Raw genomic sequence first — 21,570 nt, 5'->3', positions numbered from 1 at the left:
CTGGATGAACAGTGCTAACTGCTGTGCCACCGTGCTGCCACTCTCTCTGACAAACTCAAGTGGAAATATATAAACATAGATGAATATAGATTAAATAATATATATAAACACAGAATAAAAGAAAGGACATGAATACTGTATGTATGCAAAGAACAGACAATGGTAAAATCGTCCATGATCACTGTATTTTGAGCTATGATGGCAACGCTTTGTGAGAAAAGCATCTTCCCTCTCGAGAAGTAAGTGTGTTGCAGGTTACCAACATCATGAGAAAAAGCACATTCCCTGTTTTGACTGAAACTACCCATTATAGCTCTTGTGCCTGGAGATATTTAAACAACACTAGTTCACCACAAATAGACCTGCATACACTTCACACTTCTGAAGCTTCAACACCACTGATCTTTTTCCCCCCTGCAAATAAACCCAGTTCTATATGATGAAACTACGACGAGACAAAGCACTTTTAAGTGTAATATACTTAAGAGTGCATTCACGGCCTAGAGTCAAAGACCCACACCTCCCATTGTCACTCAGATACACTTAAAACAATGTTATGAAATGGCATCATAGACAAACATTAAGAATGAAGAGTCAATAAATTCTTTTTTGCAAGTAACTTCGAAAGATAAGTTGAAAACACTGTCTCAACTTCAGCGTCAGGGGCCTCAAAGTTGGTGAGCTCTATGAAGCCAACATGTGGCAGTCATCTGAAGAGACACAAAAACAGCAGGCAGGGTTTACGCAGAGCCCCCAGTCCAGTTAGTCTTTATTTCCTTTAAGGAAAGTCAGTTTCACTTAATGGGTCAACAGTTGAGGCATTAAGTTCATATCAATCTTTATAAAGCCCTGTAGAAAAAAGGCCTTTGGTTCTTAATTCCATACAATAAGACCCCCTGAAAGGGATTGACTCTCGACCCCTCCAATATTTTACAAAACGTTATGCCCTTGGTGTATATAGAAGAGAAGAAGAGACAATGGCCATCAAGGTTTTACTTTGGCTCAAAATCAGTTACTGTCTTTTCTCCTTCACTGTTTGGCGAAAGAGAGTGGTTTAAATCTGTCAGATTAAATCAAGCACAAATCCTGTTTCAGACATAATACCCCAAAACCCTGGGCGTCTATGCATCAGTGTATGTGAATGCCAAAGGAAAAATAGCAGCCGGGGGAGGAGAGGCAGGCAGTGCAGTTATGGTAATGTGTGGAGGGGGCACAATACTCGGCCTTTTGTCTTCAGCCTCATTTTCATAAAGCTGAATATTAAGAAAGTGTATGCAGTCTGAGCGACAGGGAAATTTGTTAAATCCCACTCTAGCTCGAGGGAACAAAGCGCCACGGTCAATATAAAATATACAAAAGGATAAAGGGACACACTAACTAATACTTTAATTACATGTGGCCCCTAGGGTTAGGACTGATGAAAAATATTGCGATATATGTGTTGTGTCTATCTTTCTTTTTTTCATTAAGTCAAAGGTCTTTATGTTTGAGGATAAAAATAATGAGCTCTGTCTCACACTGTTGCCTTCAGTATGAAATTAAACAAAATGTACTAAGAATTCAATAAAGTTGAATAAATAAGGAACAGAATTAGTGTGTTTCAATAGTCTTTGAGTTCTGGAGTAAATGCTCTGTTGCATCATTAAGTATGATACACAATTGCAAACAATAGCAAGTCACAAGCCAGTATTCATCTGTTTCTAGTCACTGATGAGTTTGCTTGAAACAGGTTCATACTGTATCTCTCCACTAGTCCCCTAGTGTGAAGGGTCAATGGGTTTAATCGTCATCTCTGATAAACTCCTACATCCTCCGAGGCATAAGCAACAACTAGCAATATTGAATTAATGAAACTAAATTAAAAAACAAAAATATTGTTCGCAAACACGTCTGAAAATACCAGTCCAGTTTTGTCGCACTCTCAAAAACAGACCTCTTCCTCCGTATCAATTCCATTTAAAAATAGTTTTTGCTTCCTATTGATTTATTTAGAAACCAAAGCAAAGGCAAAAACCTTAGATGCCCTGCTGACAATAAAATTGTGCCCATAATACATCAGCAGAAAATGGATCCCAATAACCTTTCATTACTATGGATAGTACAGAACAGGACACACTCTGAGAGGCCTGCCAGAAAGAGCTCACATCAAATCATGGAAAGGCACTTTTAAGATTTGTGATTGCTTATGCTACTTTTCAGTGTAATGTAAACGTAAAAGCATATGAGGAATAGGGACTACCCAGACACTGGCCTATATCAAGTTATATTTGGGTTTTCCTCAGCCAATTTCACACCATAGTTATGTGACCATTATGTGATAATGGCCATGAAGTCCTCAATTAGCGGTGCATCATATGTGACCTGTCTCTTGGGAGGTTTTCCTGCATCAGTGTCATTCTCTAATCAGGAGTTGTCATGTTCTTCAGGTGAAAATGAGAGCAGAGGTACCGTGCGAAGCCAGATACAAACTCAAATAAACACGCTAATAACATCCCCCAGATTGAAGCACTGGCAACCGTGACTGTAGCTCTGCTGCAAGCGTGACCAGAATGACTACAACAAGAAAGTGACAGCGAAGTCAGTTCCAAGAGCAATATGATGGTGTTCTGACTTTAAAGTGTATGTGACAGATTTGGTAATACAAAATCCACAACAACACAACACATTACTCGCTCTAAAAATGTGCAATGATTAAGATAGTAGTTCAAACAGAAATCTGCCACAGACCGAAAAAATCCTATATTGCTTATATAACATATTTACAAACCTATTTTCCCTTAAGGTAAGAATATCACTATTCTTATCACACCAGTCACTCCTATATTTTGCTTAAGAGAGTCAGAAATGTGGCATGTTACATTATCAGGATTTACACATACTGTAAGATGACCCCATAAAGACAAAAAATATTTAGCTCTTTACAGAGGACAATGCGGCTTTTACTATAGGTTGCGTGCACGTGACGTCACATCATTCTTAAGAGCCTATCCACCTTATTCCTGAGGTCACTTATATAGAAACGAGGATGGGGGGAAGCTCAGGAACATGTTTCGCTGTTCGCTGTTTAATTAAAAATCAGAGAAAGTGACATATGTGGCTCTGGAACATGCCGTGTTTGGAACATGCTTGTGGGCTGGGCTTACACTGTAACATGTTTGGGGCAATTTTGAACGAGAGACATGAACTCATACATATCTTAGGTATGGAAAAGAGCATTCCAACTTTCTGATTGTTTTTGAGTGAAACCTAATTGGCCAAATTAAACTACTGCGTGTTTCCTCGTAAATGCGGTGCATGTAATGAGACAGTAGCTCAGTTGTAATCCAAAAATGTGAAGATCTTCAAAGTTCAACATCAAACTAAAGGTGTTTTCATGTTGATAATCCCCTCTCCAGGCCTAAAGTATCACATCTGAGTAAAGATCGCAGAAGATATCCACATAGGTAAAGCGGAGACGACTTGGCCAACATGACCACGGGTCAAAAAACTCTTTAAAGGTGCCATTTTCAGGCATAAGTTTATTTTGAGCAGTTAATTGCAGCCCGTAGTTTCGTTTAAGCAGTAACAGCTCGTGTTCCCACATAGTTTATGTCTCCAATGCTCATAAAAACTGGATTCGAGTGAACAGTCTACATGCAAACAAGTGGTCCCAGTCATACCAGAAATCCCTCCCATACTTCAGGTAGGTAGCAAGGCAGGTAACAATGGTAACTGTCGAAATGCAGATTTCTAGTCTTAGTTTACTCTCTATTTCTCTGTATTTCCTGAGCCAATTCACATGAAAAAAAAACTGTCACAAAGTTCAAAGTCATCTCTTCCAGCATATATGAACTATGGTCTAATTATTTCCTCATAACGGTGTCGAAAAGTGGAAACAATATTCAAAAACGTGTGTGATGTTGCTCAGTAGAAAGAACTTTCAGCCATAAGAGTAATATGGCAGGTTTGTGAATACAATCAATATCAAAAAATGATCAGGGAAAACATTTGGACATATCCCATAGAGTTGCATCGGCACCTGCACCTCACCACTGAAATAGAATTCTATAACATGAACGCAGCAACCTACTGAATAATAGCGATGAGCTAAATTCTGATTGAACCACAATAAATAGCATTACGTAGTAGGATAGGATAGGAAATGACAGGACAGACTTGATACTGGCAGCACAAACCAATTATAGACTGGGGTAGACGCATTTCACTGCAAAAAACCTACACCAAATCAAAGAAAGAAAGCACTTCGATGTGAGATGTAAAAGACAGAGCCTTTCCCTTGATGAAGAGCAATTAGCTGTGGTCATAAAGAGTGGGCCTTGTTAGAGACGCTTGATGCTCCATGGGCTAATTACAGCAGAGCAGCGCGGAGGGCAGAGACAAACTCATTCAGCCACCATCACTCACACACACGCCAACATGGCAGGTACAAAGGCACGTACACCCGCTCACCTTCTTATGTAAATCAGGCTTTTCAGAGGCCTTGACAAGCAAAGGATTGTGGGAAGGGTTTGGCTTGTGATGGGATGTATCCTGCTATCTGTGCTATTGGGTTAACGCTGCAGCAGATGTCCCAAGAGGAAAGGGCCAATCGTATTGCACTGACAAGTTTGGAAGTGGCAGCTTGGAGGCAGGTCTGAATTTAAAGTATAAAACGATGGGGAGGGTAAAAGTCAATCAGAGCAATAGGACAGCACCTTGAAGACCAACGCAGATTCATACAAAACTGTGTTCATATGTAGATCAAGTTAGTTGAATCCCAAATAAAAAAGCTGAGAGATGCAGCCAGTTTAACCTTAAAGGAATAGGCCACCGTTTTTACATACTAAGATATGTTCTTACCTCACTTTAGACGTGTTAATATATCCCCGTCTGGTCTTTGTCCGTGCACTCTGTCACGCAAACGGAGCACATACGCAGCCTCTCCCACATGTCATATAGCTCCAAAAAAGCTCACGATAGAAGCTACCAAGCTCTTCCACGTGTTCCCTATTTAAATAAAGTTACGTGAAGTGTTTTCATGCAAAGTATATTTACACAGAAATGTAACATGTCGATTTTATAAGCAAATAAAAAGGGGGACTATATTGTGAGGCGTAATGATACGAGGAGCACAGCGTCCGCGTAGTAACTCCTAAAGACTTCCCCCCGCTCACTTCCGTCAATAACCTTTAGGAGTTACTGCGCGGACGTTTTACTACTCGTATCATTACGCCTCACAATATAGTCCCCCTTTTTATTTGCTTATAAAATCGACATGTTACATTTCTGTGTAAATATACTTCGCATGAAAACACTTCACGTAACTTTATTTAAATAGGGAACACGTGGAAGAGCTTGGTAGCTTCTATCGTGAGCTTTTTCGGAGCTATGTGACATGTGGGAGAGGCTGCGTATGTGCTCCGTTTGCGTGACAGAGCGCGCGGACAAAGACCAGACGGGGATATATTAACTCGACTAAAGTGAGGTAAGAACATATTTTAGTATGTAAAAACGATGGCCTATTCCTTTAAGTGCTTAGGACGATTCAGGATCATTTGTTTGGAAGGTTTTCAATGGTGATGGAGCCTCTCACCAGAAAACCTACAAAACAATTGATCCTGGAGATTTGTAGAGACCACTCTGATGGAAAATAAAGGCGCCATGCTGACCACTCATACAGCCGCTGGGTCACTACAAGGTCATATGCGCAAATAGAAACTTTTTTTTTTACATCAAAAGTTGCATAATGCACCTTTAAGCCATCAGTACACCTCAAAAATGACTATTTGGCTATTAATATTTAGTCCAGACTTACATTTGGAGAAAAAACATATAAAAACAAATCTTTCCTTTTCTAATTTTCTCCCAAATTACATTTTTGAACACAATGCAAAGTATTAAGAGCAAATTCAATTAAATTTCTTTCAATTCAGTTTCCTTTGTGTTGGAATATTATCTCGGCTATTAAGTGTCTGAACTCAAGTATTCCGTTTCAGACCCTCAAAGCAGCCTCAAAGCACAAGTACTGGCTGCAAAAAGTGGCGTCAGAACTTGTCACTGCACGGTGCAAAAGTGTAAAGGGCAGCTTTGGCCAAGGCTGTTGACATGAGCGGGTAACGGGCAGCGCAGTGTGGTCTGGCAGGCCTGGTGCTAGACCTGATGGGATAGCAGTCAGAGGCACAGGGCAACAGTTTCTCTCATTGTTTCTTGACAGGGAGACTATTCACCGTCTCACACACACACACAAAGGAACTACTATTCGGATCATAGTGAGAGTTTGTATGCTGCTGCTGTCATGTCACACTTGTATTGTAAAGGCCAAAGGGCGCACAGCATATCTCACACAAATGACAAGCGACTTCTGTAAGTAACACTGAACTTTGCTAATACTGAAAACATAAATCTGAAGAACTGAGGAGCAAACAGCGAAGCCCGAGGTATGAAATTCTTTATAGACTTTATTGTCGTGCATGTCGTAATGTTGTGCTTTCAGGATTTTTGACATAGGGCCTCATTTCCTAGTTATCCAGAGTGTTGTTGATTTCGGGTGCTAGGCTAGTGCTAGGCTAGTGCATGTCTATGGTAACTAGTAGCCTGCATTAAAAACAATCAGACCCAAGCACAGTGCACCTGAGGAAAATCACTTATAACACCAGACTACCGATATACAGTGCCTCTTGAAAGTATTCATACACCTTGAACTTTTGCACATTTTGTCATGTTTACAACCCTAAACATTAAGATTTTATTTTGATTTTTTTACTGAACGTTCACACACAAGTAACAGACAGCTGTGAAGTGAAAGCAAAATGATACATGATTCTGTTATTTTTCAAAAAATAGAAAAGTGAAAAGTGGGGCGTGCATAAGTATTCATACAGCATTTTCTGAGTGCATTAAATTGCCTTTATAACATTCCTAGTGACTGCAGAATGTTCACTCCTTGGCCTAACCATTAAATAGAGGCACCTGTGTGTAATCTACTCTCAGTATAATTTCAGCTGTTCTTTTAGGCCCTCAGAGCTATGGTCGGAGTGTGTTGGTCACTAAACAACATCATGAAGGCCAAGGAGCACCAGAGATTTCCCAGGATTTGAACATCTCATGGAGCACTGTTCAATCCATCATTCAGAAATGGAAAGAGTGTAGCACCACTGCCAACTTACCAAGACACGGCCGTCCACCTAAAATATTAGAGCGAACAAGGAGAGCACTGGTAAGAAATGCAACCAAGTGCCCCAAGATAACTCTGGAGGAGCTGTGAAGTCCCGCCACTGAGCTGGGGGAATCTGTACATGGGAAAACTATAAGTTGTACTCTTCACAAATCTGGCCTTCATGAACGAGTGGCAAGAAAAAAGTCATTGAAAGTCATATGGAGGACACAGCTCCATGTGAAGAAGGAGCTTTGGTCAGATGAGACAAAAATTTAACTTTTTGGCCCAAATGCAAAACTTTATGTATGGAGAAAACCTGACACTGCTCATGGTCCTGAGTGCACCATCCCCAGTGTTTTCAGTGTTTTTTTTGAAAAATAACAGAATCATGTATCATTTTGCTTTCACTTCACAGTTGTCAGTTACTTGTGTGTGAACGTTCAGTAAAAAAAAAAAAAATCTTTATGTTTAGGGTTGTAAACATGACAAAATGTGCAAAAGTTCAAGGTGTATGAATACTTTCGAGAGGCACTTGTAAATGTCTGTGTTGACTGAATCATTTTTTTATATAACCGTTTGACATTTAAAAGAACTTATATTTGAGCAGCATCAACTTCCTGGTTGTAAGCGACGCAGTGGTGGAGTGATCTGCTCGGTTACCGGATCTACAGTAGTTAATTTACCTGCGGCCGGCATTACTACACGTGGAATTCGCAAAGGAGCTTTCTACAAATCAGGGGGGACAACCCAATGATTTTGAAGATTTTTTTTGAATAATTCAGGCTACTAGTTACCATAGACATGCGCTAGCCTAGCACTAGCCTAGCACCACTAAACTCTTCAAATAAAAGGACTGCATGAATTAAAAAAATATATATCTCCAGAAATCAACAACACTCTGAATAACAAGGAAATGAGGCCCTTTGTCAAAAATCCTGAAATATCCCTTTAAAGGGACTATACAGAGATAAAAATGTTTAAATTATGCATTTTCCTCCCCTACATGTTCCAGCAATGTCCTAATGTGTAGAATGAGCCCCGACCTATTCACCACAACTGCCTCTAAAATCCTGCACTGTCACTCAAAAAGGTGTTAATTCGGGTCTGAATTGCCGTCATAGAAGGTGCAGTTACCCGTTTGACCTGAGGTGGCAGTAGTGAGTATAAAATGGCAAACTTGCATCTAGCCCCTTTAACGGTCTGCATTACACAATTCTGCAGACCGCCAAAAGATAGTATATGTACATGTTTAGGGTTAATGATGGAAAGACTAGTGAACCATCCAACACACAAGGAAAACAACCAAAAGCCCACACAAAATAGCATTGTATTCGACTCAAACATGGGATATTCTTGCTGCGTGGTGACGGGTACTAGCCACTCAACCACCATGTCGACACACCATAAATTACAGTGACATGCTAAAGAGACGATGCAGAGTTGGAAAAGGTCAGCTGTCTGGTTCGCATACAGACCGTCTTGCTTCTATGGCAGCCAAGCTCTATGGTCTGCCCACGTCATGTCAGATACTGTATGTGACTAATGCTTCAACGGGACAGGTGGCGAGCAAATGTCACTGCATTGCCATGAAGCAGCATGGACACCAAGAGACCAAGGATGAGATCGGGAAGTAGTAGTTCCAAAAAGGAGAAGAATATAAAGAAATCCTTAAGAGCCTTTTTGATCCTGTAACCACATTTATTTATTTTTTGATACGGTGTTGACTTTTGTAGATGAGCACCTAGATTAATTAACCAGCACCGTGACTAGGCAAACATCTTCAGGATTACCAGGCAAAGGGGGCGCTCATCCCAGTCTCGCTCACTCTTTAATCAGCAGCTCCAGATGTGCAGTACTTGAGGAAATACGACAACGGAGCCTGAACCTGAACTTGTTATTTTCCAAGCTTATTGTGCGACGGATAATTATTGTTGAATGGAGAGCAGACTGAATCCTGTCGGCTTTTGAAGTGTAACAGGCACTGGAAACTTGAGAGATAAAAGACAAGGGCGGATCATTAGCAGTGTGTAGTTTCTTTCAAATAACTATCCAGACAGAAGCTTTAAAAAAACACTGTAAAATATTCGGGTTCAGAAGGAATAGTTATCATTAACTTATTTTCCTAACCCTGACGGTATTGTTGTTGGGAGCTGAAAGTGGGTCAGGGGATTGCCAGTCAGGGCTACCCAACACGAGGTAAACCAACTCCATGAACATTTACCACTGACCACAACTGACCACAACTGAAGACTCACAAATTACTTACGCATAATCAGGACATAGAGCGTAGAATTACATTTATGAACATGCAATTTCATACACAACAAACATTTGGCAATTATCTGACTATGTTTTCAGCCAAGGATTTCATAAGTACCATAATCCAGACGTGCAGAACAAGGTGAAGTCTGTGGCCCTCATATAAGTGACTATAATACTGGTTGGCTTGAATATGCAGCCCACTATCTCCGCTTCCTTTCCTTCTCATTTATTAGCCCTGCGCTGGGTCACCTGTCTCCTCTGACAGATTAGAGCCTCATTCATCTGTCCCACACACGCACACACATGCACACACTGGTCTGAGCTCGGCCCATCACGGTTTCCTTGCCAACTGGACTGTAACCAGGCAACATGGGCTGGAGAGAGGATGTCTTTGCTGCATCCACATAAACACACACATCACAAATATATGTCAGCGATGCTCTGGACACTGCTCAACAAGACGCTGTGGTCATACAAATCTGTACATCGCGAGAGGCCTGCTTGATATAGACATTATTTTACTGATAGTCAAAAAAGCTAACTTCAGAGAGCTCAGGAGTCTCTTGATAATCAAAACCACATTACAATAAAAAATAAGAACTGAACAGGGAATCATGAATCTTTATTTATTTACACATTTTCTTCTTAGCACTTTAACCACACAATTCTCTTAATGTCAGTCTCCGTGCACTCTCCGTTGACATGCTACCTAATAATGTTTCGAACTGCATCTGTATAAATTGAGTTGCCCTAATCCAAAGTATCAAAGCAGGGCAAAAGTTATAATTCAATATACTTCAAACATATTGATCAGGGGTTCCCAAACATTACAGGCCACGACCCCTCAAAAACACAATGCAAAGAATCTGGGACCCAACTGTAAAAAATAACGGAAAACACTTTATTTTCCTTTACCCTTTATACAATGTATCTGCCAAATTTAGTACAATGTAAGTGTAACAAGCTGTAATAACTTGTACCTATTGGTGGTACATGAGACCCAAACCCTAACCCTAAGGGTCTTCTGTCTTATGTACCTCCAAAGTACCAATACACATTATTCCATTGTGTATGTACTACATAGATAACATAAGTTATTACATTACAAAGCAGATTACAATGTACAATTTGGTACAATATCAAGGTAGTATAAAATAAAGTGTGACCAAAATAATCAACCATAGGCTAGAGATGATATTGTGAGAGTTTCTATAATATGGTTTAGTAACATATATTTACATTGTTTACTTTATTCACAAATCGATGCTGTTTTCAATTAAGAATTTAATACATGACATAATGATTGGTATTTGCATTTGCTCACATGCAAAGCGAGTTGCATGTGCAAAAGTGGATCAGCAGTAAAATTATTTATGCATTGTCTTATTTACGTATCAGATTTGGGGCCCTAATACTGTATAAGAGGCAACATTAAATGGGAAATTTGAGTTTTTTACCCCATCATTCTTTATGTCTTGAAATCATCTTGGGATCCGCATCCGGGAATATCGCAATAATAACGCTATCACATCGCAACTTATTTCAATATCGTTCAGCCCTAGTTGATGTATATCAGTGGTTGCTGTATATATCTATAACCACTGATATAGACAACAGCACCTGAGGTCCACGATCTTACTGTATTACTGAGACTGATCATTAATGTACTGAAAAGCCAAAATCAAGGACACTTGATTGTTTCATCTCATGTGTCAACTGTAACCCTTCATCATGTAAAGCAGACACGAGTTTTGAAGCGTAGGTATTATTAATTATCTACTCGCTGCTGTGAACAATACTGTCATCATGTTAATCTTGCTTGACTAATTAGGTTTTGAAACAAGCCTTCGCAGAGCATCAAAAGTGCATTAGAACACACACTGCAGACAAAATAAGACGTTTTACCTTCGACAACTTGCTGAACGTTTATTGCCAAAGTCTGTAATAAAGGTTGGTCCACATAGGAACATCCGAAATCTCCCCTGTCTGTGCCCAGAGCGTTCATTAAGGCACACTCACACTCCACTGCACTCCTATTGCACTTTTACCTCCTCAGGCAGGCTCCCTAACTTCTCACTGGGTTGATGGTGACTGGGAAATTGCAATCGTGGTAGCTGACCAAAATACTAACAGAAAAAATGAAAGACAATCAAAAGCCAGGAAATGAGTTCATCATCAGTCCATATTATAGTCTTAAATCGTAATCATACATATAGATGTTACATGTTCTGCCATAATCAATACAACAGTAAAAAACCTGAATTTATAAACATTTCACAAATCGAATCTCATATACAATCTCATGTATCACTTTTCTTTCACTTGTATTAGATGTTTGGTCATTTAGCTACAGAAATGTTTATTGAATATAATCTACAGATGAGAATATAAAGGAGTTGAGTCAAGCACAAGTACTGTAAGTCATGAATATGGTAATTAAGGTTCATATTCATTTATTTTGTTGTCTTTATAAACAGAGGGGCTGCAGTAAACAACGGTTAAATAGGCAGGAGCGCACACAGGCCGCCGTGTTTGTCATTGTCCTCATTAACATAGCCGTATAATCAGTTGCGCTGATGGGGTAAGAGAATGGGGGGCTATGTGCGGACTTGCTTGGTGTTGTTCCTGTAACAGTGAGGTCAGTGATAATCATACAAAAGCCCCACAGCGGGCTCTCCAGCATGTGATCACAAAAAACACTTTACCCCCTGTCGCTGCCATTGAAAGCGTTTGCATGCGCACAAGGTACACAAGCAAACTATCGCCGCGGCACAAACAGGAAAGCTTATTCAACACAGCACACCCTCAGATGGAGTCTCATGTCAGGCAGGCGTGGGGCACAGACAGGTCACGGTGGAGACAAAGCAACGTACCGATGAACTTTGCCCTTTTACACCGCGCCAGGCCCTTTATCAAACACACACCGAGACGCACTCCACATAATGAGAGTTGCGCAGGGGGAAAAAAGGGGAGAAACATTTGTTCAACGGGCTGTCTGCCGCTTCCATTCACTCTGTTGTTCCTCTATGGGCCTGTTCCGAGGTCAGTACCCCCTTCCCACTCCATTGAAGCGCCAAATCCCAGTAGCAGCGCCATTCACGCAGGAGATTTATGATGTCTAATAGCGGGCAAATGGACCAAGGCTATAGGGCTGCTGCGCCTGAGGGGACGGTCCAGACTTACTTTCTTAAAATCACTGGTTTGAAAAAAAAAAAGGGGGTTTGTAGTAGAGGGTGTGTCAGAACGATTTTCAAGGGTCCCATCTGTGTGTCAACAACTGAAAGAAGGATATACAAGTGCGAAAGAATACGCCATTAAAATGAGATGGTGTCAAAAGCCTACAGTCGCCACGGACATTTCACTTTGAGAGAAAGAGCTCTGCAGCGTTTTTCTTAATCTGCTAAAATCGTGGACTAAGCCAGTCAAATGTTGTGGTGCCGGAGCCCTCTGTTTCATAATCCTATTCCCCAAATCCTTCAGGGTCAGTGGGCGAGTGGCGGACCCTTCCACGCCTACACTGACAGGCAAGCTGTACATTTTACATAGAGAGAGTAACAGATTTCTCAAGTTATACAGAGGAATAGGGGGAAATGGTAAATCATACATTGAATGTTGTGCTTTCTCCTGCCTCCAAACTGTTATGATCTGGGGTTGTTGCAGGCCTAGGTTCAGTAACGCTCTATATTATTGAGCTACCATATCGGTCAGTGATGAGAGCGCTTTATAAACTTATCTGCCCTGAAACTGCAGAGGAGACTTGTATGACGAGACAGCGACAGAGGAATCAGTGCCATCACAAGACAAGCCAGTTAAAGGCTCCCACAGGCCCTGTTTATAGCACGTGCCACCTGGGTGATAGAGCTTTAAGGAGAAGCTATTATTATACAGCACGAGAAACAAGGACACCGCGATTCAACTGCATTTAGAGGTGACATGTAATTACCTTAAGTTGACCTAGTGTACTTTATTCCTATAGGGCCTGTATCACCTCATTTGCACTGTCCTGTTCTGAACTCCTCTGCGATGTCCCCTCAGCAGTTTGTATCTCGACACAGACCAGAGCGAGCAGCGGTGCCATGTAAGACGACCCAAGGGGCAGAGGACGCAGGGACGGGATCAGAGTGAAAGCTAAGCACGATATGCTCACCTTGGGCATCTGCTGAGCCATGCCCAGTTTCTATGACGATGGGGATAATGCAGCTGCACATTATTTAAAACAGACATTTTCCAAGCACCCGAGACTCACAGCAAAAAGATCCATATGTACCATCAGTGAGTTACCACTGGGCAGAATAGAGAAGTAAATAGAGTGTTGCTACAGGAGTATACCATTTTAGAGAGTATACCATTGCATTAGTCCCCCGATTACAAGAGAGCTTTGCTGCTCAAACATAGGCAGTATTTGTTCAGGCCAACCATGAGAGCCACAATGATTTGTTTGAATGTGTGAATGTCCACAATGGATGGCGATCTTAATATAATTTTCCCATACTATACTTTTGTATTGCTGCCTTGCATTATATTGATATAATTAAATTGATCAAAACTTTCGCTTTGCACATTTTGATCACCACTCATGGTCGGAAACAGCATCTTATGTCCACAGAGCAAAATCCTGTTACAAACAACTACTAGTCACTTGAAACCAATATATTCAACACCAGACTTTTATGGCAAATATTGCTTTGCAAAGTGTTCTTCTCACTTGGTTAAAAATGTTGGGAAAACTGGGACAGCCACACAGAGTGTGGAGAAGCCGCCTAAGCTCTAACAAAGTCTTCCAGCAGGCGGGACATTAAATAGGTGCTCCTTTGGGAAAAGCGATAATCAGACTCTATGACAGTCCCGGACATGAAGACACCTGTGCTGTGCTTCAGGGAGACTGCTTTACCTATATACCGATTGTCATAGCAGGATATGTTGTACTTTTACAGACTGCACAGTATCTCTAGGGATATGAAAAAAGAATGCGCCTGTAAGACAGTTTGTTAGAACATCTCTTTACGGACAGCTGAGCACAAACAGCAAACAGCGTAGGCGGCGCTCAGCAAAGAGTACATCTGCGCAGCAAGTTGTCAGCGATCGTTTGTGGTTGTCAAAATGCCATCTGTCTAAATGAAGAATAAACTATTGTACACAAAGCAAAGACCTGTTATAGTGTGGACATGCATCTAATGGGCCTATGCGTCTGGGGGAAGCTGGACAGTGGGGTATTGTGAGAGTGTCAACAGTGCACCTGCCCCACTGGGCCTGAGGCACAGGAATGCTCCACAATTAAGTGAAGCAACAGAAGTATTGATAATCAGTAGCAAAGGTCTGGCTGACTTCACTATTTACTAAAGTATTTACTAAAGGAATTCCCTATGTCAAAGTGCAATGGCAAGTTTTCTTCTTCTTGTCCCCACAGCTGCCACCTGAAATAGGAGGTGTCCTAAGAGAGAAAAAGCTGAAGTTTATTTACGATCAGTAAAGTGCCCAGACAAGAACACTCAGGACACTGTGCTACTAGTTTATCAGGCCATGCTTACATTGTAGGAGTTTGTTATTTTCTAAGATGACGCAATGCTTGTGGTGCTATTCAAAAAGAAATGTCAACAAGGGGAGGACTGAAGGTGGCCTTAGTTTTCTTTCAGGAAACAAAAATTCCAAAGTTACCACCAAAGTTAAGATCCTTTGTAGACACAGTTTGATTACTAGCTTTTATTAGGGTTATAGTAAGTGTACATATTTATAAAAACATACAATATAAATTTGATTTACTTGTTTGCTCTGTCTCTGCACACTTTGCAAAGACACTGGTTGCATCTCTGTCTTGTATCACCATTTCTGCTGCTGCCTGTAAGTAAGGAGCATTACAAAACAGCAGAGTCACACTTCCTCGCCCGCCTTGCCCTGCACACGGCCCCAGGTGCTGCTGCTGCGATGGCTCAGATCCAGAACACCACTCCATCAGCAGCTCTGAAACTATCACCTGTGGGAAGTTACTCCGCTGTCAGCCATAAAGAATGACTGGCCTCTGCACTGTCTTTGATCCCCCAGAATCACACTGACTGACTGAAATAAGAAGCGGCGAACTATTTCACACCACAGTCAAACTCAAACAAAGACTGTGCTCAGATTACGCATAACACACTTCCTTATTGTATTCATGTTGGCTACATAATAATAAACTCCCATTGTTACTGACAGCATTCCCTTTGACCTATAGCAAGAGTATGGCATTTAGTGCCACTGTGATCTACTGTATCTCAGGGTTCAAGGATTGCCACGCTGTAAAAACAATAATACAAAAAACCAGACATCTGTGTAGTGCTGCTTCAAGTATTATGTGGGGTGTTTTTCCTCTGTATTTTCTATTTTGTATGAACTCTAAGTAAGAATGCTCATTGCTCACTGTATAACTTTGCACCTCAATATTCTACTTTTTATAATCTGTTCTCATTTTTATCCTATTTTTATTTATTGTTATTTCCTTATTGTTATAATTCTGCCCCTTGAGATTTTTGCTTTTACTTATTGTCCATAAGATATCTCTTTTTTTCTACTATTTAACTGTTTGCACATTTCCATTACCCTGAGTGATCTTATTGAATGCTGATTGTAACAAAAAGGAAACGTAGCTTGTTGTGTAATGTCCCTGTCAACTTGAGCAAATAATTAAATTCTAAAATCTCACACAAATCATGAGAGATATTACATATATTATTCAATAAATATTCTTTGAAAATCCATCCATCCATTTTCTTCCGCTTTATCCGGGGCCGGGTCGCGGGGGCAGCAGTCTCAGCAGAGACGCCCAAACTTCCCAATCCACACACACCTCCTCCAGCTGTTCTGGGGGGACCCCGAGGCGACACCAGGCCAACTCAGAGACATAGTCCCACCAGCGTGTCCTGGGCCTTCCACGAGGCCTTGTCCCACTAAGACATGCCTGGAACACCTCCCGCGGGAGGCGACCAAGAGGCTCTTTGAAAATATTAATTTTTAAAAATGCAATATATTGGACACAAATAACCAAGTTTGTTCAGTTGAGAAGAGCCTATAGTGCAATATATGCCAAGACTGAATGACTTTCTTCAATCATAGCATTTTTGTATAATGTTCATGTAATCTTTGGTTGTAATAATAACAATTGAATTCCCTCATTGCTGCACACTTTCCCCCTCTTTCTGCTTGTGTCTTTTCACTGTGTAACAAACAGCTACAACTCAGTGTGTTCACCTTCTAAGCCGATGCTGTCCTTGTTACAGCCATTGCATGTTTCTCAGTGTTGGGGGTAACTTATTACAAAAGTACAAAAATATATAACTTTTTCCAGTAAGTAAGGAATATAACGTGTTACTTAAACAAAAATACGGGAATATATTAGTCATTATATAGTTCAAGTAACTTGAGTTTCAAGTGCATTTAAATGTATGAACGAACAAATGCGCCCCCAAATAAAATGCAGCATAAAAAATCAAGTTAAGTTCTGCAGCCTGTAGTTAAGTTAAGTGTCGTGGAGAGGATGACCCACGGTGACCCAAGTTTAGAAACCCCGGAGGAGCTGCATTTCAGTGGGGATGCCCAGAGGTCAGGAGGTCAGCACTGAAGATTAAGCACCATTAAGTCAATTACACAAACACAATCATCAGTATTTCTTACATTATAAAATCCAGCCCGCCTCAGCAAAATATCGTCTTCAACAAAGGACAGGATATATATCAGTAATGGACAAATCAGTGCGTGCAATGTTATAAAGCAGCCAGACTTGAGCACACTGATGCTGATGAAGTGTAAACACAGCTAATGGACTGAGACGAGCAGACGGGAAAGCGAAGTCTCACATTTGCAGTGTCATCTTCATCACTCACACTTACTCAACAAAAGACTCGAGTGATGACGTGGGAAAGATGGCTCATTAAAAACAGACTAACTACTACTAACTATGATCTTTCTTTTGACTGCTAATTATAATCACTACATTATGACTACAGGCATCTAAAGTGAATAAAACTGTTTTTTTTTCTATCATTGTAACTGCTTGGATTGGGAGTGAACATTTTGTACTCAAGATTAATTTGTTAGAGGCAGATGAATAGCTTCGGTCAAATTGTTATCTATATAGCAAGATAACTATAATGGAGTATGTCCAAAACTGCAGATCTCCCAGTCAACAGTGGACAGTATTACATCTATTCTTTACAACCACAAACAGAACACTATTGTTGTGACACATTAGCATAAATTGATGACATTATGCCATATATGTGTTGGGTAAAAGATAAGGACGTTTGTAATCGTCTATAAAACTGACATGCCTGTTTATAGATCCAAAAGACAAGACGAGCAGTACTATTTTTGCTGCCGCTGCATCAACCTAGACACTGTTTTGTGCTCTGCCAAGTGCGGCCTTTATTAAGTAAGTCTATTTCCAGCTGAGCGTGGAGGGAGAGCACAGAGGAGCAGTGGAGATGAGCTGTGATTATGTCTGTTCAATCAAAACGCTTGCATGTGTGGTATACTTTATGATCCCATTTGCCAAAACATAAAGTGTTAGTATTCAATAAGATCAGTGCGTCTTGGCTCGAGTCAGTGAGAGCCACAGGGAAAGATGAGCAGGTCAACGGACTGTGACCTCGCCATCTGTGCATGTCAATAGTCATTAGGATGACAAGCATGTTGCTTGCATCCCAAAATAAGGACATAAAATGTGCCATACACCATTCAAAAACAATATCAAAGAATGTGTTATTCATAAATTTTAGCCATATTTGCAATCCAAAAAAACACATAATTAAAAAATATTGATGTGATCATAAATCAGACTTTAAATTACTTTACAATAATAGAGCTAACATTAAGACATGATTATTATTTATAGAATAAGCACAGTGCAAATGGATGATCATTTAGTTACCATTTCAACTCACAAACACACTCTCATTCATATCCCAGGGTACACACCGGAGGCAAGAGTCTTGCTCACAACAGCAGTATGGAATGGCCATAGCTGAGATTGAACCACCAACCAACCACTGGATTAGTGGGCAAATACTCTGACAATGAACCACTGCCCCACATCGCATTGATTCAATTGTTTGAACTCAGCTGTATATCTTTTATGGTAAATCAACAGCATGCAAAATAATTCAACTCAAATAGTACAACTTGAATCACTATCAAGAAGATAAAATAAACTATTCAAGAGTTCTAATGGCAAATTTCATTCGCTCTGTAATTCAACTTAACCACACCGTGACTGTAATGACATCACTGGTTTAATTAAAGACGACATTGTCCAGACGTGATGCAACATGCTGTTCCTGCATGCCCCACTGCACTGAGCCAGGGGGTCCCCAGTACAATATTCATATTTACAAAGACTGTGATAGAGAATCAGCAAAAATTAGAAAACTGTGTCTTCCTTTTTATCTTTCATCCTCAAAGAGAAAACCACAGTTTTCATTTATTCAAATGTTGACAAAAACAACATTTAAATTGAGAGTTAGAAAGTGTGAGTAACGCATCGCCTGTAATGTCTTAACTGTCTCTGGTGTGTTTAATCGCAGGTTGTCGAATCATGACACACTTTATGAGCTGCTGTACATGCCACCCGGCAAGAAGTTGAGGGAAACCACTTTGATGGAAGGTATGCGGCCGTGTGAAAGTGTTTAATCACTAAGCTGGGGCAGGCGCGTGCCTGGAGAGTGTAAAAACTCACTGGGCATTGTTGGCACTCACACAATCAAAGAAATATAGCTCTGAAAAACTTGACGAGAAAATGAGGTTGAGCTTACTTCACTTTTGAAATTGTATAATGTTGACTGACGGGTTGTGTGAAGAAATAGGAGAAGATAATAATATTCGCAAAACTGTGAACATGTATCAAATAAACATGAGTTTTTCACAAACAACCCATAAATAAATACTTAAGAAATCTCTACATAATTTGAGATAACACATGATGCATCCGAAACATGTATGATAGGTCACAGTGCTATGACACATTACTTCCAGAAAGTGAATATAAATGCGTATTGTCCCAGCAACTAAAACAATAAGAGAGAAGATAAGATAATCCTTTAATGATCTCACAATGGAGAAATTTACTATAACAAAACCTATCACACAAGGGTAACAGTCCCCCATCGCGCCCCCACCAGCTTAAGACCATTAGGTATAAAGCATCATGTTTTCAAGAGTCTCAATTCAGAAATGCTGAACAAATAAACATATTTGGTCCACACTCCGTGTTTAATCACATAAACCCTGAACACACAGACAGTGGTGCTGCAGTCACAAATCCACACAAATCCTCCACAAACACTGCTTGCCGTGCCTGCCATAAACATATTGGGCTTATGTCTCTATTTTATTATGTTGGCAGATCTCGTCAGTACCCGCAGCCCATGTCTCTCCTCCTGTTTGTTTCAGGTGATGGAGAATACAATCAGCGCGTTTGAGGTTTTGGTTTCTAACTTCCTGCACACGGAGAGCAAAGCACTTATACGGCAACAAAATCCTCTCTTGGGACAACAGTAAGTAAGAGGAGTGAAGGGAGAGGCAACACAGCATTTTGAAGAGGGTCCTGATTATCTGAAATTCAAAAACTTGTATTAGAGACGAGTGTGCTGAGGGACACTTCAAAATGATGATGGAAAATGACTGTCCAAGACGCAATCAGCGTTCAGCTTCAGAAAGATCTATCAGAGAAACTGCACCTATACACACTTGCATCCAAATGGAGTGACCAAGGGCTCCAGACTAACATTTTGGGTTTGGTTGCATGTAGGTTTTTCATGTAGGTGCACCAGGACAAAATGGCTTTATCTTGAAATTGATTTAAAGTTATCAGACAACCATAGACCGAGAAAAATTGTAAGTCCAACCCTATACTGTCAATGACGGCAATAAAAGTGAACGATCCTCCATCTCTGTCCTACAAACGATAATAGTACTGCAATACAATAAAAATAATTTGAGGACAAAAGAACCAATGCAAATTATTTTACAAACTGATATTTTGTCATTGTCAAGTTGTCAACTCTTGTCAGCGTTCACCATTTCTTCACTGCTTCATCATTCACACAAAAAGACGTTTTTCTTCTCAGGTCATCCCCTTGACAAATGGCGCAGTGCTTCATAAAGCGCAGGAGCCAAGGACAATGATGGACTGAAAAGGGTTTGTTGTTGCCACATCAAACGCACACTTTACAATTACACTTGGGGGAGCTTCTATTGCCTTCAAGTATTAAGCATTAAGAGGCCCACACTTACGACTTATGTTACTTTCTACCCTGTGTTGCGCTTAAGTCTCAGGGTATGACACGAGTCCCCCATGGAGACATAAAGGAGAGCATGTGGGGCCCCGGACGGACAGGCAGGTGCTGGACAGGCCCACACTGCATAATGCTGGGTGTGCAGATGGGGTGAGAGAGGGGAGTGCCGGCCGTCTGTCAGCCAACATGCATGGATCAGCTGGTCTATGTTTGTGTTCTCCTGGGGTTTCCCTAATACATCATATAAAGAATGTACGCTTCTTCAATGACATCAGCCAGTGCAAAGCATACAGGATAATATATCACTATAATTGCATGATGATAGGCCTGCAGGACACACGCACAGTAGACAATGGTCTCCCGCAAGATCTAGGACTTAATTGCACTGAATTATTTTGAATACGTGAGATAAATTATTAATAACACCTAGGGAGACCTAAGTTAAGGTATACAGTGGGGAAAAAAAGTATTTGGTCAGTTTCACATAGACATTGTATTGGATTTTGGCCAAATACTTTTTTTCCCCACTGTAATTGTTTCTGTGGTATGATAAAATGTTGTTGTTAAACTTGACTGAATAAAAAATAACATTTGCAAACTTTTTCTTTGAGTCAGAACTAAAGACTATCTACTGTCTACAAGTCCGAGAGGGTCGAAACTACCACACAAGCTGAAAGTCGTGCAAAAAAGTTAGCTATAACAAAGATGCAGCACAGCTTGTAAAACTACAGTCCTATTTGTAGTTATATTTTGTTAAATTGTCAAACATAAATAATTTGCATTTGCTTCTCCTGCTCCAAAACAGATCTGCAAACCCAATCAAGGCACTCAAATTAAGATAATGACATTGTTTTGTTTCACATTTCATTGTAATAACACCGCACAATAATGAACATGTAGCAGCCACATTCT

The 21,570-nt window shown here is 40.5% G+C and overlaps 1 protein-coding gene across 4 annotated transcripts in view; it reads right to left on the bottom strand.

Moving 5' to 3' along the window:
- Window positions 1-21,570, bottom strand: part of rhbdl3 (rhomboid, veinlet-like 3) — a 38,985-nt gene that overhangs the window by 16,049 nt on the left and 1,366 nt on the right. The window lies entirely within an intron of this gene.

The sequence above is a fragment of the Gobius niger genome (assembly GCF_951799975.1).
Source record: "Gobius niger genome assembly, chromosome: 3".
Classification (NCBI taxonomy): Eukaryota; Metazoa; Chordata; class Actinopteri; order Gobiiformes; family Gobiidae; genus Gobius; species Gobius niger.
This window is presented reverse-complemented; position numbering and strand designations above follow the sequence as displayed.